General features: G+C 39.6%; 2 long non-coding RNA genes and 1 pseudogene across 2 annotated transcripts; all 3 read left to right on the top strand.

Moving 5' to 3' along the window:
• The first annotated feature begins 3,645 nt into the window (after positions 1-3,645).
• On the top strand, positions 3,646-8,038 carry LOC150057223 (uncharacterized). The gene is made up of 4 exons (XR_016537070.1): positions 3,646-3,700; positions 4,816-4,869; positions 6,623-6,676; positions 7,987-8,038. It is a non-coding gene; the product is annotated as an uncharacterized LOC150057223 (long non-coding RNA).
• Positions 8,039-9,822: 1,784 nt separating this feature from the next.
• LOC150057221 (uncharacterized) lies at positions 9,823-15,695 on the top strand. The gene is made up of 3 exons (XR_016537157.1): positions 9,823-10,057; positions 12,054-12,173; positions 15,469-15,695. It is a non-coding gene; the product is annotated as an uncharacterized LOC150057221 (long non-coding RNA).
• On the top strand, positions 13,096-14,405 carry LOC150057222 (26S proteasome regulatory subunit 4 pseudogene; annotated as a pseudogene).
• Positions 15,696-17,160: the final 1,465 nt, after the last annotated feature.

Raw genomic sequence — 17,160 nt, 5'->3', positions numbered from 1 at the left:
TTGTGCACTAATGCCAACTTTTCAAAACTGTGGTTGTAAGGTTTGTGACAGTGTGAGTACTCTATGGGCACCATTTCGATTGGATAGACAGATGGCTCCACAGCATTATGTCAAGCTCCTTACTGCTCACATCTGTGAATACAGGGTTCGTGAATAAATTTATGTTTACAATGAAAGAGGTAGGAGACAGAGAGAGAGAGATCGATCATGTCCACACGTGTGTGGCAGAGTGGCAATACTCTGATACTATGGCTTCAAGTCAGGGCTCCAGGAATATTTTACTTTCTTGTTTATCACTGTATCTCTTCTTCCTCATTCACACATGCAATGCATTTTGCTCATTCAGTGGAGATGGACTTCTGCCAGAAGGAATACTCTGGAAGGCTTCATATTGCTATCCTCTGCTGTTCACCCCCACTGTAGACAGAATCACACCTGTGAACCCAAGTCTACACATCCATCTACCATTCTGGTGAAATCCTAAGGGGAACTGTCATTGAATAGGCAAGCCTAGGTAGGAGGGATCACCATGCCATCACCATAGGAGTTGCAAGGACAGGGCTCTGAGTTCAGAGTTCAGTACTGGAGAGAAGTTTTGGCAGAGACAGAGGAGATAGAGGCATAGTACATTTGACAGAGCATCTGTGTAGCATGCACAAGCTATAGTTTTCTAACCTAATATTGTTATAAATACAACATTCCTTCCCACATTGTCCTACTTAGTTTTTATATGTTTCAATTTGTCCACAGCAAAGACAGCAACTTAACCACGGTTGTTGTTCATTCAAACGAAGACATCAGTACTGCGTGAGTTAAATTTTTTTTATTTTGGGGATCATGTATAGAGTGCTTATACTTATTTTCCCCAGATAGTAGGTGAATTTCTTCTCACACATTGATACGCCTGTTTATGTTTTCATCCCATTTCCCATTCCCTACACCTTTCCAATCAACTTGCTTTATCCCCTCCCTCTCCTATTCCAAATAAACATATGTAATATTCCGGGTAACTTTTCAGATACAATGACAATATGAGATTAACAATTAAGGGGAAAAAGGAAAAGAGAAATAACATAGTACATTAAGAACAACTATCACACAAGGTAAAGCTCTTGTTTCTGTATTCTAGAATTTTTTTCATTTACTGTAAGTTGATTCATTTTTCATCTAATTGATAAATCATTTTGGAAAATGATGGCCTTTCAGAGCACACAGGACTACCTGTTCGTATCACACGTAATCATGACATGTTTTCAAACTAAGTAGAAAATGATAGAGCAGATCAAAAGACAGTGGTTCTTGATGTGCTGTGAAGACAAATACTAGCACCCAAAACCCTTAGATTAGCATTTCTCATTATAGGCCCAAATTGTCACCATACCATGAGCAAAGGAATAGCAAGGACAGGGCTCTGGGGTGAGATCTCAGTAGTGGCAGGAGTAGCAGGGACAAAAATGGTAGAGATGAAGCTCTGTTGGCAGCATTTTTGTGTTGCATTCACAAGACCTTAGTTTCCTAACTTAGTGTTCTGGAAAAAAATGCATGATTAATTCCCACATTTTCCCAGTTAATTATTGTGTGTTTTTAATATGTCCACAGTGAGGATAGTGGCTTAAGAGCTGTTATAGTTCGTTCCAATGAAGACATCAGTAGTTGGTGAGTTGATTTTTTTTGTCATGTAAGTGATAACTCGTTTTGCACAATGATATCTTCAGGGTACACAAGCACTGCTTATCAATATTGAATGTAATCATGATGTGTTTTGAAACTCAATAGAAATGATAGAACCTGTCCAAAGACACTCGCTCATGGTGTGCTATGAAGGCAACTACTAGCACCCAAAATTCTTAGATTATCACGGTGCCTGTCAGCTACTCCGAATGTGGCAAGGGACCTGGGAATCCTTTGCTGAAACCAAAAAGTAGGCCTAGCACCAGTAGCTAAGAGGTGATCCTTCTTTCTTTTGAATGCTTAAACCCTGAAAGGCCCACATTCATACTGAAGGGGAGCCTTACTTTTAGACTGCTTTTTCTTATTCCTATCTGAAGAGCAGGAGCAGCAGCAGGGAATATTAGATGATAATTAGATGATATGTAAGTCTTGAGTTCTTCTGAAGTGAGTTGAACGTGAACAAGAAGTCATTATAGACTAGAGTAGGTAGACTTGTTGGGTTATGGTATACTTTTCTTTCTCCCTCTCTCTCATATTTTTGTTTGTTTTTTATTTTTTTGGTAATTCATTAGCTTGAACTGGGTGCTGTCCCTAAGTTCTTCAGCTCAAGGCTATTAATGCTCTACCGCTTGTGCCACAGCACCACCTTGGGTTTTCTGGTGGTAAATTGGACATAAGAGTCATGGATTTTCATGGCTGGGTTGGCTTTGAACCATGGTGCTCAGATCTCAGCCCCTGAGAGATTTGTGGATCACTTTCTTTTCTAATACCACTGAAGCGTTGGAGAAAGACTCAGTCATGACAATATGCTTCAAGTACATTGTTAACATTAGTAACATATTCCTCTAGAAAACATGACGTTTGCAACTTGTGAGTCTGTAATTGATTGGACCAAAGGAGCAGATCCTATGTGCAGAAAAGTAAAAGAAACAAAAATAGAGGCTACTGAGTCTGCACAGAACTGCATGTATAAGATCAAGATCATGCATGCATCCCTGATAGTTCAGAGCCCTGTCATTGTGAAATTAGTGTCTACAATGGCACTGTGTCTTGCTCTGCCACCATGGAAGACTTGTTCTTATCCAAGTCTGTTACACACTGAAAAGGCTCGACCTCGTGCCACACATAGTATTAGAGCAAGGCAGATATTTATAATGATGGCAATAAAAAGTTGGCACAAGGAGTGGAGAACCTGGAACTTAACTAGGAAGAAAGAGGAAATTTGGACTGAGAAAACAGAGGGCCATTAGGGAGAAAACACAAAAAGCTAAGAGCACTGCTTTCACTTAGTTGTAAGTCACGAACATAAAGATTTTGTTCTATCTAATCGTCTCAGATTAAATTTTTTCCTTCCCCTAATACTCACACTTATTTGCATGGAAAAGTGGTTGATAAGTTTCAAAGTGATGGATTGACATGGGAATAAATGTTCAATAGAGGGACTACACAAAAATTCCTTGCTCCAAGTCACTCTGATGATTTCCCCAGCATGTGAATGGAGGACACTGAAGTTTTCAGATCAGAAATGAGTCTGTAGCTACTTTTTCTCATCTAACTGTAGTTACTTGGAAAAACTGGAGGTTTTGATTAGATGTGAGGAAGGTCATGGATAGTCGATGAGCCCGCCTTCCCCTTAGTGATTTGAGGCCAAATTTCTTTGGTGGCTTGGTGAGTAATGTGGTTGTTTTCTCTTTTGGAGATGACCTTGCACCTGTCCTCCTTAATGACACACTGAACTAGAAACACACTCACTCCCAGAATGCCAGTCACGCTAACTGTCATTTTTGTGTCATCAAGTGTATTTCTTCATGGTCTGAAACTGTAAGGTTGCATTTATTTCAAATCAACGTGAGAAGAGAACCAGTTATAGGGAAGAACAGTGCATGAATGTAGGACCTGCATCAGAATTTGACCCAGAATTTGAACTCTTCTGTATTCATGTGATATGTGACCATAGGTGTTTTTGTTACTTTAGCACAACTGCACATGATCCTTGTCCAGCACCTGATGATGGCAATGTGACAGAAAGGTAAGCTATAAACCAAGACAAGTGTAGAGGTGGAAGTTTATGTTCATATTATATATATATATATATATATGTACAGACACATGTACTCATAAGTATGCACATACACATGGCTGGAGCTGAGCACTTGGACACAAAGAAACACCAACACCATGAAAGGACTGGTGGCAGGCGTGATGCAGGGCATGGCAGAAAGTAAAGATCCTGTGTTGGAGCACCAGTGCTGCTAGGAAAATGAAAGAAGCATACATCAGGAAGGGTCAGCCTGTCACACATGCCTCTCACATGGCTGTGTGGTGAGTGGAAGTTGGATGTGATCTCATTTAGAAGCCTGCTTGGGAAGGCACTTATCTCAAGCCGTATCATTTTTATTCTAATTAAATGGTGACCGAATTCACTTATCTTCTGATTTTAGCTACTAATATGTATGGTGTCATATGAAGTAGCAATATGACATGAGCAGTGAAAATCGATTGGTTCATATGTAATCAGTTTTTTGACTAAAAATTTATGCTAAAGAAAGAATCCTTTGTGGAGCAAAGTCGAGGATCACACATAAGCTCTTCTTTAACCAGTCCTAGGTCATCTTGTGAGCCTGTCTGCCTAATTCCACATTATGGTGAGATTTTTATGAATATGACGATACTTTTTCTTCCTATGGCATTTTGTCATCAGAGTCATGTAGTTTGGTTTCTGTTCAGATTGTATAAATCTTTCACTTTTTAATAAAGATACTTTTATAATACTATTTTCTGAGGTCCTCATTGCTAGCCTATAAAGTCCTATTGTAGTAAAAATAAGAAGTTCAACAATACATCTTTCGGCATTTTGCTGCTGTTGTTAATCCATGGTCTCAAGGTACTCTGAGCTCTCCTGGAATGATCTTTCTTCTCCTGCGTTCAGTGTGCATTGATTACAGGCATGCAGAACTATAACCAGGTTGAAATCTTCTGTCTTCACAGGCCTGATATGATCAATTAGAATCATTTTCTAGAACAGATGACATGGTAGATTGCTACATGTAAAGTTTAGAAGATCAGCTTGCTAGTTAAACATTAATTATAACTAACTTGACCCAAACTGACATGGTTTCTTTTGCATTCCTTTTTATTCTTTAGCAAAACTGAAGTAGAAACCAAAAGAGTACCTACAAGTGGATTACCATTTAAAATGTAAGATAGAAAGTTCAGTGTGTGTGTGTGTGTGTGTGTGTGTGTGTGTGTGTGTGTCTGTGTATAAAGAAGCAAACATGGAGGTCACTGCATTGGCATCCAAGTGTCCATAGATTTCTTTCAACACTGTTCTTAAAGTCTTCTCACAATTAAGATTTTTTAAAAGAATTATTCTTTATTTTTCAAAGAATTTTATTTTGAAAAGGTATACAGACTTGTTTATTTGCCTCATATTCAGAACAAAAAGAGCAAGGGCCCCACCCACTGATGCTGGCTGAGATGGAAGTGTAGCATTCCTGCCATTCTTACTGGCCCACAGCAATGGGAGAAAAGCCTGCTGTCAGGAGCAATAGCTCCTTAGTGTTCTGAGGCATGTAGTGGCATAGGCTTTCTCATGTTTTCTGAGGTTCCATGTCTTCACACTTGGTTATTTTTAAATTAGCTGCACTGCTCCAGAAGCAATCAGAGGAACAATACTGGATCAAGTGTTGGGAGTCCTCATCCAATCCATCTGTTCATCTGATTCGGGTTCTACCAAACTATGTTATTGCTGTTCTTTTACTCTCAGAAACACATATGAGTCTGGATCTAGTTTGGTAACTGCCCTCTAGAGGTCCACCTTCTGTAAGTTGGGCATGTGCTTTAAGGTGACATTTTTAAGATAAGTGTCCTTGTGAGCCATGTGCTCTTTGGTGAAGGGAAATTCCTCTGGAGAAAGGTTGCAAGGTTAGTTAATTTTCTAGCTATGTCCTTTGCCATACAGAAGATCTGCAGTTTAACGCAGTCCTACTTATCTAGACATAGAGCTCCCCTATGATCCAGCAATTCCACTACTTGGCATCTACCCAACCGTCCAGAAACAAGGACATACTAAAGCCACTAGCACAACGATGTTCATTGCAGCACTAGTTACCATAGCAAAGAATGGAACCAACCCAGATGCCCCTCAGTTGATGAGTGGATCAACAAGATGTGGTATTTATACACAATGGAATTCTATGCTGCTGTCAGGAAGAACAACATCGCCCCATTTGGAAGAAAATGGAAACACTTAGAAAAAATCATATTAAGTGAAGTAAGTCAGACTCAAAGGAACATAGGCTCTATGGTGTCCCTCATTTGTCATAATCAGTAGAAACCTTGAGCTCCCCTAGCAGAGATACACAATAGAACAAAACCTAGATACATAAGTCCATGTCGTATGACACTAAATGAAAGGACCTCCAGGATATAGAAACAAAAGCCATATAATGAGTGATTGTTGTCCTTAATGTACTGTTATCTCTCATCTCTTTTGCTGTCCCTTGGTTATCTCATATTGTTACAGTATTTCACCTTGTTATCTGATATATTGTATATAGGTATATTTGGTTATTTGAAAACAGATAGGGAAGGGGGGAAAACAAGATAATGTTCCGGGGGGAGGGGAGGGAAATGGGGACCAAGACATGAGAAAGGGTATCAATGTATGTGAAGTGATGCACCTTCAATCTGGTGAATATAATGTAACCCTTCTATTAATTACAAAAAATATATGGGGAAAAAAGAAATGATTGTATTACTGCATGCTATCATCCCATGATGGAATTCCAGTAGAAATAGACAGCTAGATAAACTACAGAATATATTGAAACACATAGAAGTAGAACAAAACATTTTTGAACGGTTGGTTGATGGTTATTGGAGAAATATGGGGGGATATGTAATCAAGTCTAGAAGATACCTGACAATGTGCTTTGTTTTCATCCTGTAGCGATATCTTGTCTGATACCACAACAAAACGTGATGAACTTAACAACAATGAAGGGTATGTTCTGAACATATATGCACCACTCACCTAGGTATACTTATAGATATTAACATGAATGTAGGTACAGACACACATGAAAGTATAGTCAAAGAAAGGAAAGTGATTTAGATTAGAGAACTTTCTTGGAAGTATTGATGACAATACAGGATTTTTGATATTTTTCTAAGATGCATTGGATGTAATATCTGCAGCTACCTTTCTAAAACCTTAGCTGTCTTAAGAATAAATATCAAGAATTCTTCTTATTCCTAATCTATTGTGGTGGCCAAAGCCAATTCAGTGTTTTGATGGAAGCCCCAGCAGGGTAAGAAACTACTCTGCAGGTGCTCCATTATCTCCAGCTAGAGGATACAACACCAGCATTGATCCTCCTCCTCCTACACCACCACCACCTCCTCCTCCTCCTCCTCCTCCTCTTCCTCCTTCTTCTTCCTCTTTCTCTCTCTCTCTTTCCCTCCCTCCCTCCCTCCCCCCTCTCTCTCTCCCCCCTCCCTCCCTCCTTCCCTCCCCCCTCTCTCTCTCCCCCCTCCCTCCTTTCCTCCCACCCCCCTCTCTCCCTCCCTCCCTCCCTCCCTCCCTCCCTCCCCCCCCTCTCTCTCTCTCAGAGTGAGAAAAGACTAGTCCTTAGGGAAGTTTTAATTTGAAATACGTTTTCCTATAATGGCCCACCTCCAAGGTGTATTTCAAGCCTTAAACAAAATTCTGCCCAACTACGTGTCAGATGTCTATATCAAGAGATGATGATGAAGACACGAGAATCTTTTTGGGCCTGTGTTTATCCTGATGTATCTCATTTCATTGCTCTGGGAATTGGGTTGGCCAATATATAATGACTTGACTAGGTTTCCAGTTGTTCATGGAGAACTGACAGCTGAGGACAGGCCCCTCATATTGTATGTGCTTTATTTAGTGGATGAAAAGTCTTTTACCATCAAGTCAGGGTTAGAATTTTATGTGAAAGGTAAATATGACACTAAAGATTCAAAACTTGGTGTATGGTATATGTATGTTTGTTTCCTCATATATTCTGGATGTGAAGGTGAAAAACTCATGAAACATAAATGTAAATATTTTAGTTGTTTATTAAAAGCATTTCATTATAAAACGGGTGTAGAATATCCCTTTAAATTGATATTATACAGGACTTTGGTTTTGGTTAATCTTGTACAATGCATGTACTTTTGTTTGGATTTGCACCAAAGTTTCGGTTCCTAAGACCAACAGATTACTATTTCCCTAAAAAGGTAACAAAGCCATATCAAGAGAGACAAAATGTGACTGATTTTATTTTTATTCACATTTTACAGCAACCACATGAAGAAAATTGCAAATAAAATTCTACTGTCGCTATCATTCAGGTGGGTAAGACTGTAGAAATACAAGCAATGAAGTATGTATATAAAATATAACATCAATATTTGAAGTGAAAAGAATCTAAGAAAGTCCAAACTGAGCAACAAGAGTTTCTACTGTTAAGATGTTGAAAAATAACCCATGTGTGCCTTCATACTATAATTCAATTGATCTTGGAAAATTGTCTTAAGCTGGTCTTATAACTCAGAAAAAAATGGCATTTAAGCAAGTCTATGTAATGACATATGGCTATGTGTTTTTCTACTCATGAAAGTAAGTAAATATAAGTTGGGTGCTGGTGGCTCACATCTCTAATCCTTGCTGAAAGCTGAGGATTACCACTGGAATCCAGCTTGGACAGGAAAGTTCTTGAGATTCTTATCTCAAATAAATGACCCAGAAAAAGCCAGAAGTGGCATTTTGCCTCAAGTGAGTTTGCTAGTCTTGAGCAAAAGCAGCTCAGGGACAGCACCTAGAGTACAAGGCTCAGGAATGGAAAAGGAAGAAGGAAAGACAGAAATACTGGAAGAATGAGAGGAGGGGTGTGAGGGAGAGGGAGAGGGAGATTGCGAGGGGGAGGGTGTGGGAGAGGGAGAGGGAGTGCAAGGAAGGAAGGAGGGAAGCAAGGAAGGAAGGAAAGTAGGAAAGAAGAAAACAGGGAAAAGTATGGAGGGAGGGAGGAAAGAAGGAAAGTAAAAATAAAGGAAAGAATAACAACGAAGTGTTAAACTTTTGGAAGTATAGGTTGTATTCTAATAACTCCCTTATTTATGTGATTCCTCCATTCTGGAAACACGTTCCTTAGGCTTCCACTCTACATATGAGAATAATTTTATACTGTGCCTTAGAGTACATAAAAATTAATAGTATTTTCATTTGAATTTCAGTTTTAAAGACTTTGAAATCTTCTCAATTCATCGTCATAACGACATAAACGATACAATCAACCAATGGGTAGTTTGTTTAAAATATGTGACAGAAAGGCTTCAAAGCACTTGGAGTTCAATTCCATAAATATGTATGGAATTGAATTCTTTTTCATGTGTCCATAGCTGCGCAAGTAGTACCCCCAAATAAATAATCATATACATGTTAAAATCCTCAATAAAAGTCTTAGGATCCAAGTGGGCATTAGTCGTTTTAGGGCCTCATGCTTCCTGGACAGGCATTTTACTGACTGAACTAGACTTCTAGCCCTTCCTACTTTCTTATTTCTGAGATAAGGTTTGGCTTTTTGCTCTGACTGACCTGGACTTCAGTAGGAAGACTGAAGTTGCCTTATTGACCTGGCTGGGACAAGAGGCTCACATCATCACACCTAGCTTGTCTTGTTGAAGTGGGTTTGTGGAATTTCTTTGCTGGGGCTGGCCTTGACCTGGTATCCTCCTCAGTCTCATGAATAGCTAATATCATAGCTATGAACCACCGCACACAGGCAGGTGGTCCTTCAAGCGCTTAGGTCAGTTATGCCTTCACTGAGCTTTAACTATTACAGTCTGACAAAGATTCAGATTGATGACTTTTAATGTGCTAAAAGAAACTGAGAGATTCATCTTCAGAATTTATCAATATTTAAAGAGTTTATACTGACAGACTAGTCATTTCATTTCCATTTTTGTTCTAGCTTGCAGTTATTGTGTGGTTTCTACATACCCTCCAGTATACTGTTTAGGAGGGAATGTTGTTCACTATTCAGTGCTTCTATTGGATAAACAACTGAACGATGTTTTTAGATAGGAATGCACTAATTCTTCATACCACTGGCCACTATAATCTTAAATAATGTCTTTTTAGCATCTGACATATAGTTTTAGGAATTGTTGAAATGTGGTGCCAAACTCTCATTGTCTTTATTTATTTTAGGATTTTGGCAATACTACTGATTTTTGTCGATCTTGGTCTAATGGTAACAGATATCATAGTTACGACCAGCAAACTACATATTCCATTAGAGTATAGAACAATTTCCCTTCTGATTGCTATATTTTTCCTTTTGGATGTTGTTCTACAATTATTTGTGACAGGGTAAGTTTTATTCTCTCTGAAGCCTAAATCTGAAGAACCCTACTGAGACTGGCTCCCCCACCAAGTAGCTCAGGCTCACTATTTCCCTTAACTGTGTGCTTGAAACTCCCATTTATCTCCTTGATTTACATAAAATAACATTTATTTGCCAGTCCTGGTGCTTGAACTCAGGGCCTGAGCGCTGTCCTTGGACATTTCTCAAGGCTAAAGAACTACCACTTGAGCCACAGCACCACTCCCAGTGTTTTTCTATATATGTGGTGCCAAGGAATTGCACCAGGGTCTTGGTGCATGATAGCAAACATTCTACTAGGACAAACTCACAGCCAAATTTTTTTCAGGATACTAAATTAATTAGAAGATCAATCTAAACAAATGTGTGCCTCTTGAAAAGCATTCTTGAAGCCAAGGCCCAAACCCAGATTTTCATTGAGTAGCTTTAATTAGTTTTATATTGCTTGAGACACTCTCATGGAGTAGTTGAGAAAAGTCTTTGAACAGATAAAGCTTAAAGGGATTTACCAAAAGGGACCAGGTAATATGTCAATGTGTATGTTAAGAAGGAGAAGTATGAGTGCCAGGAGTCTGTCTTAATGGTGGAATGCCTGCCCAGCATGCAGAAAGACCCAAGTTCAATTCCTCGGTTCCACATATAGAAAAAGCCAGATGTGGTGCTGTGGCACAAGTAGTAAAGCTCTAACCTTGAGAAAGTCCAAGGACAGTGTTCAGGCCCTGAGTTGAAGCCCCAGGACTTGAGAAAAAACAAAGAAGAAGAATCTGGGCCCAGTGTCTCATGCCTGTAATCCTAGCTACTCAGGAAACTGAGATCTGTGAATCACAGTTCCAAGCCAGCCCAGGTGCTAAAGTCTGTGAGATTCCTACCTCCAGTTAACTACTAGAAAATCAGAAGTGTTTCTCTGGCTCACGTGTTGCATGGTATCTTTGAGCTAAATAGCTCAGGGACAGTACCCAGTCCCAGAGTTCAAGCCCCATGACTGTTAAAAAATAGAAGGAGAAGTATATACTTGAGGTCTATAGATCAATACTTTGATTCTGACTGGAATTTCAAGTAATGTTTGATAGTATGTGAAATACTAGATACTGCACTCTAAATAGTCCTGAGTTCATTGAAAGGAAAAGTTTCAATGAAAGCATCTGCAGGTGATGTGGAGATTGCTTATCTCATTAGTGAGATGTAGCAAGAAAGAAATAGATTGCTTCCCTTTCCTGCTTGCTGGTTTTCTGAAAAGTAGGGTGGGTGAGGCAAGCCTTGGGGATGGGCTGCTGGGCGAGTCAGGCACTAGGTTTCCTGGCCTCCCTTTCTCCAAGTCATTTCAGAAGGCAGTGTATGTTCTTTCCTGAGGACTTGTTCTCCTTCTTCTCTTGAGCTAAGCAGAGTTATTCACTGCCAGGTTAGTCTGATCCTGACAGACTGCCTCAGAGTGTGAAGATGCTTTTCCTGGAGGACTAGTGGGCACCTCTGCAGGAGTCAGTGGTGGAAAGGAGTCTGGTAGATGGATGTCTGTCTTTGTCCTTTTAAGGACACAGCAGCCCCTTGGGATTCCATTGTGGGTGCAAGGACAGATTATGAGGTCAGAAGCGCAGTTCCTACCCATCTCATATGCTACTCCCATATTGATCTGGGGATAGTATGATGTACTGAAATTGTTGCTCAACAGAACTGTACACTTGCACTTGTCTTCTTCCAACTCCATTGGAGAAGGCAGTGCATACCTCTTGTCCAATGGCTGGGGTACATGGCTTATTCATTAAGCTTTGATTGTCATCAGGTATGCAAGTATGTAATAATACAAATTTACTACTTGAATACCTTCCACCAGTATTATGTTTTCTCTTTCCCAAATCCAGTCCATCCATTTCATAGAATCTATTACAATAACAATTTTAATGAAGTTGAGTCAAGTACTTTTTGCTCTAAAGATTTTCCTCTATCCTCTTAAAGAAGATAACCATTTTTTTAAACTTTCTCCTACAGGAAAAAGCATTATTTTTCAGATTTCCTCAATATTACAGATGCTGCCATCACTATCATTATTTTATTTATGGACATCACATACATATTCTTTAATGCTACATTTTTTAAAGATATCCAAAGGTAGGAAACCCATGACTTAACTGTCACACTTTTCTTTCATTTGTTCCTTAATTTGTGCTTATTCTTGTCTTAAATTGTGTATATTGAACTGATTTCTGTTTAAGTTCTGAACCTGATACATCTTTTTGAAAATAAAATATTAGGGATGATGACATGGATTGAGTGGTAGAGGCCTACTTAGCAAGTGTAAGAACCTGATTTCAAGGGACTGTAACACAAAAATGGAAGAACAAATGAAGGGAAAATGATACATTTTCATACCCTTGAGATCTAAAAAAAGACAGCATTTAAGGCCAGTTAAAGGTGTCTTCACTAAAGTACTTCCATTGGATATAGGAACTGGAACATCATTTTGAAATCCCCCCTTGATGATCTACTAATCTGCTTTTCCTAATATTGCAAGTGTATTGACTTGAACATGTATGAAGTTTCAGTGGCTCTAGTTATACTTCTCTAAAAAATAGCCGATGGAAACCAGGAAATCCCGTATATGGCAACCCACATAATGGATTTTTGCAATGGCAGTTTGGTAAAATGAAGAATGTTAAGGCAAAGTTAAAGCAGTAAGGGATTACTAAGTAATATGTGTATGGGTGTGGCTGTCTGTCTGTATCTGTGTCTGTGTCTGCCTCTGTCTCTATCTCCCTTTCCCTAAATGAGATAGAAAAATACCAATGTACATTGGAGGGCTAATGTTAGGAGGCTTTTAGCTATATTCATTAGAAGTCAAAGAAATAGATTCTTTCTTACCAAAGTTTCTGAGAGGTCCAGTGTGATCCCCAAGTAAATATTGCTTTGGCTAGGATTTGGATCTTGAAAATAACCTCAATCCATATGGTCCTTCAATGGGCAACCTCAACACCACTTGAGACCTTGGTAGCAAGACAACACTTGAGGTAGCAGCTACAGCAGCTGAATCAACATGGATCGGAGTCAGAGTCGTGGTCATGGCCAGAGGTAGCATGAAGGATGATAAGGACAAGAAAAGGAAATATGAAGTACCTGTACCAACTAGAGTGGAGAAATAGAAGAAGAAAACGAAGTGACCAGATGCTGCCAGCAAACTGCCACTGGTGACACCTTACACTCAGTGTCGCTTGAAATAACTGAAGTTAGAGAGAATTAAAGATTATCTTCTCATGGAAGAAGAATTTCTTAGAAATCAGGAACAAATGAAGCTATTAGAAGCAAAGCAAGAGGAGGAAAGATGGAAGGTGGATGACCTGGGGGGGACCCTGATGTCGGTAGGCACCTTGGAAGAGGATCACTGATGACATTTGTGCCATGGTGTCCACATCTGTGGGCTCTGAGCAATGTGTCATCATCCTTTCCATCCTGGACAAGAACCTGCTGGAACCAGGCTGCTCAGTCCTGCTCAACCACAAAGTGCATGTGGTGATAGGGATGCTAATGGATGACACGGTCCCCCTGGTCACAGTGATGAAGGTGGAGAGGCTCCCCAGGAGACATATGCAGATATGGGTGGCTTAGACAACCAAATCCAGTATATTAAGGAATCTGAGGAATTGCCTCTCACTCATCCTGAATATTATGAAGAGATTGGTATAAAACACCCATCATTCTCTATAGGCCACCTGGCACAGGTAAAACTGTTGGCTAAAGCAGTAGGAAATGAAACATTGGCCACTTTCTTGAGAGTGGTGGGCTCACAACTTATTCAAAAGCACCTAGGCAACGGGCCCCTACTTGCATGGGAATTGTTTCGAGTTGCAGAAGAACACGAACCATCCATTGTGTTTATTGATTATATTGATGTCATTGGCACCAGAATGTTAGATTTGGACTCTGGAGGTGAGAGAGAAGTTCAGAGAACCATGTTGGTGCTGTTAAGCCACTTGAATCGTTTTGATTCAAGGGGGGATGTGAAAGTGATCATGGCCCCAAACCAGATAGAAACTTTGGATCCAGCACTGATCAGACCAGGCTGCATTGACAGAAAGATTGAGTTCCCCCTGCCAGATGAGAAAAAAAAATAAGCTCACCTTCCATATTCATAAAAGCCTGACTGTCCTGGCAGACAACGTGACTAGATGACTTGATCAGGGCAAAGATGATCTCTCTGGGGCCAACAATAAGGCAATGTGTACAGAAGCTGAGCTGATGGCCTTGAGGGAACGCAGAATGAAAGTAACAAATGCAGACTTCAAAAAATCTAAAGAAAACCTTGTTTATTCAAAACAAGAAGGCACACCTGAGGGGCTCTATCTCTAGGAACCACAACTGCCTCAGGAAAGTGATGGGAGTTTTCCTGGCTCTCCACTGGGAAGCCATGAGTGCCTGCCCAGTGGAAACCATGGGTCAGATGATTTTACTAAAAATTCCCCTTTGTCTTAGGAAATGTGGTTGTAGGTCTCACATCTGGCAATCTCTGTTGTCTATGCTGTGCAGCACTCTGCTTCCCAATAAAGTGCGTTTTTCAGAAAGAAAGATAGAAAGAAAGAAAGGAATAAAGGAGGACGGAAGGAAGGAAGGAAGGAAGGAAGGAAGGACAGAAAGGAATGAAGGAAGAAAAGAAGAAAGAAAGAAAGAAAGAAAGAAAGAAAGAAAGAAAGAAAGAAAGGAAAATAAGAAAGAAAGAAGGAAAATAAGAAAGAAAGAACACTTCAGGCTCCACCCTAGACCACTGAATTGGTAGCTCTGGGATCTGTGAACCATGGTTGAAGCAGTTCTGCCAAATGAATCTTGTTGGACATGTCCACACCTTTGTGTTTCTGAATGGAGGAGAAACACCAGCCAGTATGGTTGGAAAGTATTGCAACCTGTTCCCTGCCTGATATGCATGTACTAGCTGTAGGGAGCCTCTGTTACTAAAAGGAATAACACCAATGTACAAACAATCAAAGTTCATTTGGGGGGAAGATGAAAACTAAAATAGTCTATAAATCTGAATGAACTCGTTACTGTTTGTCCAGACAGTAATTTCTCAATCTTAGCATTACTGATATTTTGAGAAGATAGTTATTACTTGGGTAGGGAAGAGAGGACAAAAACATCCTATCATTCTTCCTAGATTCATATTTATTGTAGGGTGTTTAGCAGCAGTCCTAGATGTGATTAGCACCTGCATCCATTTGGTTGTGACTACCAAGTATGTCCATATGTTACCCAGGGTCCTCTGGGATGAGGGGTATAACTGACTGTTAGAGCACTAGAGCAGAACATGGAGGCCATGGGGGTGGTGCAGAGCGATGTAACATATGTACACAGATTTAAACGTATGTATTGATGAACTCTTCTCTTTCTGAACTAAAAGTATGTATCTATAAATTTTTAGAATGATTGTATTCTTTCGGCTTCTGAGGCTGATAACACTTATGAGGATCTTTCACCTTGCAACTCAGAAAAGACATCTAGAAAAATTAATCAGAAGACTGGTAAGTGGGCAGGACATGTTTGCTTCCCATCCTGGTAAAAGTTTTAGGTAGCAATATCAAATTCTTTGTGGTTGACTTCTGTTTTACAGCTTCATCATTTTTGTTCCTCCCAGGTGTCTGGCAATAAGAGACGATATGCCAAGGATGGATTTGACCTAGATCTAACTTACATCACTGGTTTGTGAAACTTAACTGTTGATTGACTTCTCTTAATTATATTACTGTTTTTTGAAACTTGTCATGTGATTGACTTATGTTTAATCCACATTTTCCTTTGAAGTAAGAATATTCCCTTTGATTTTCCCAAACCACAATGTTTTTTATCTAAGGCACATTGGTTTGTGCTTTTTGTTTTTGATTTGTTACTACGTTGGCTTCTTTGGTGGTTCTGGGAAAAGAACTCAGTCTCTTGCTTGCTTGGGAGGCTCTCCTACTTCTGCCACACCACTAGCACTTTTTATGTAATTGTTATTTTCAAGGTAGGCTCTTGCTCTCTGTCCCAGCTTTTCTGAGCTACAGTTCTCTACTTGTATGCCATTGTACCAAGCCATTTATTGAGATGAAGTCTTTCCATGTTCCTCAGATCTTTGCCTCCTGAATAGCTGATTTCCAAGACTGAGCCAAAAATGCCTAGCTTTTTTGCTTTCTCTGTCTTCTTTTTTGTTTCTCTTCTTTCTTCCTTTCTCTGTCTCGCTTACCTTCTTTTCTTTCTTCTTTCCTTCCTTCCTTTCTATACTCTCAAAGTATTTTTCTCAATGATTTCATAGGCTACTGTGTTATGGTAATAGATTGGTAGATTACATCTGGGCACAGGTAATCTCATTGATTTCAAACCAAGACTCCCTGGTGGTTAGACAGTAAATACGATGCAATTTCAAGTGGCTCCATTAAAATTTCACTTATTATTTATTCAGTTTTGTTAGCTATCTAAGCATCCAAGAGAAAGAGACCTTAATCTTCTAAAATCCCAGAGAACAAGTTCATTATCCATGAGGTCAGGTTTGCTAAGGGAAGAGGGCTTCAAACACTAAGTTCCTGTTGAGCCTAAGGATATTATGATATTGCATAGCTTATTTATTTACTTTTGTATTGTATTGTCAGTCCTGGGGCTTGAACTCAGAACTTGATAACTGTCCTTGAGCTTCTTTTGCTCAAGGCTAGCACTTTACCAGTAGAGCCACACTGCCACTTCTGGTGTTTTCTGTTTATGTTGTCCTGAGGAATCCAACTCAGAGTGTTTTTGCATGCAAGCCAAATGCTCTGCCACAAAATCACCTCCCTAGACCTCTATTGCTTCATCTTAATGCATCATCTTGGTTATATCACTATCATATCAACTCTTCTTGTACTCTGAGAAAAGAACCTGGATAGATGTACAAATAATTTTTGTTATTATTGTTGTTCCCATCTGTACTGACTTTCCTAATAGGGATTCTTTTGCTTTCCAGACCGTCTTGTCGCCATGTCATTTCCATCCTCTGGGATACATACATTCTATAGGAATCCAATGCAGGTAAGCATATGTGGTGCAGCACAGAGTTAACTCTATAGACTCAAGAGCTTAGTGTTGACCCAGGCAAAGCAGTGTTCTA

Source organism: Megascapheus bottae, chromosome 11 (genome assembly GCF_031878675.1).
Source record: "Megascapheus bottae isolate mThoBot1 chromosome 11, mThoBot2.hap1, whole genome shotgun sequence".
NCBI classification, from domain to species: domain Eukaryota; kingdom Metazoa; phylum Chordata; class Mammalia; order Rodentia; family Geomyidae; genus Megascapheus; species Megascapheus bottae.
Note: the sequence above shows the minus strand (reverse complement) of the source record. Positions and strands in the feature narration are given on the sequence as shown.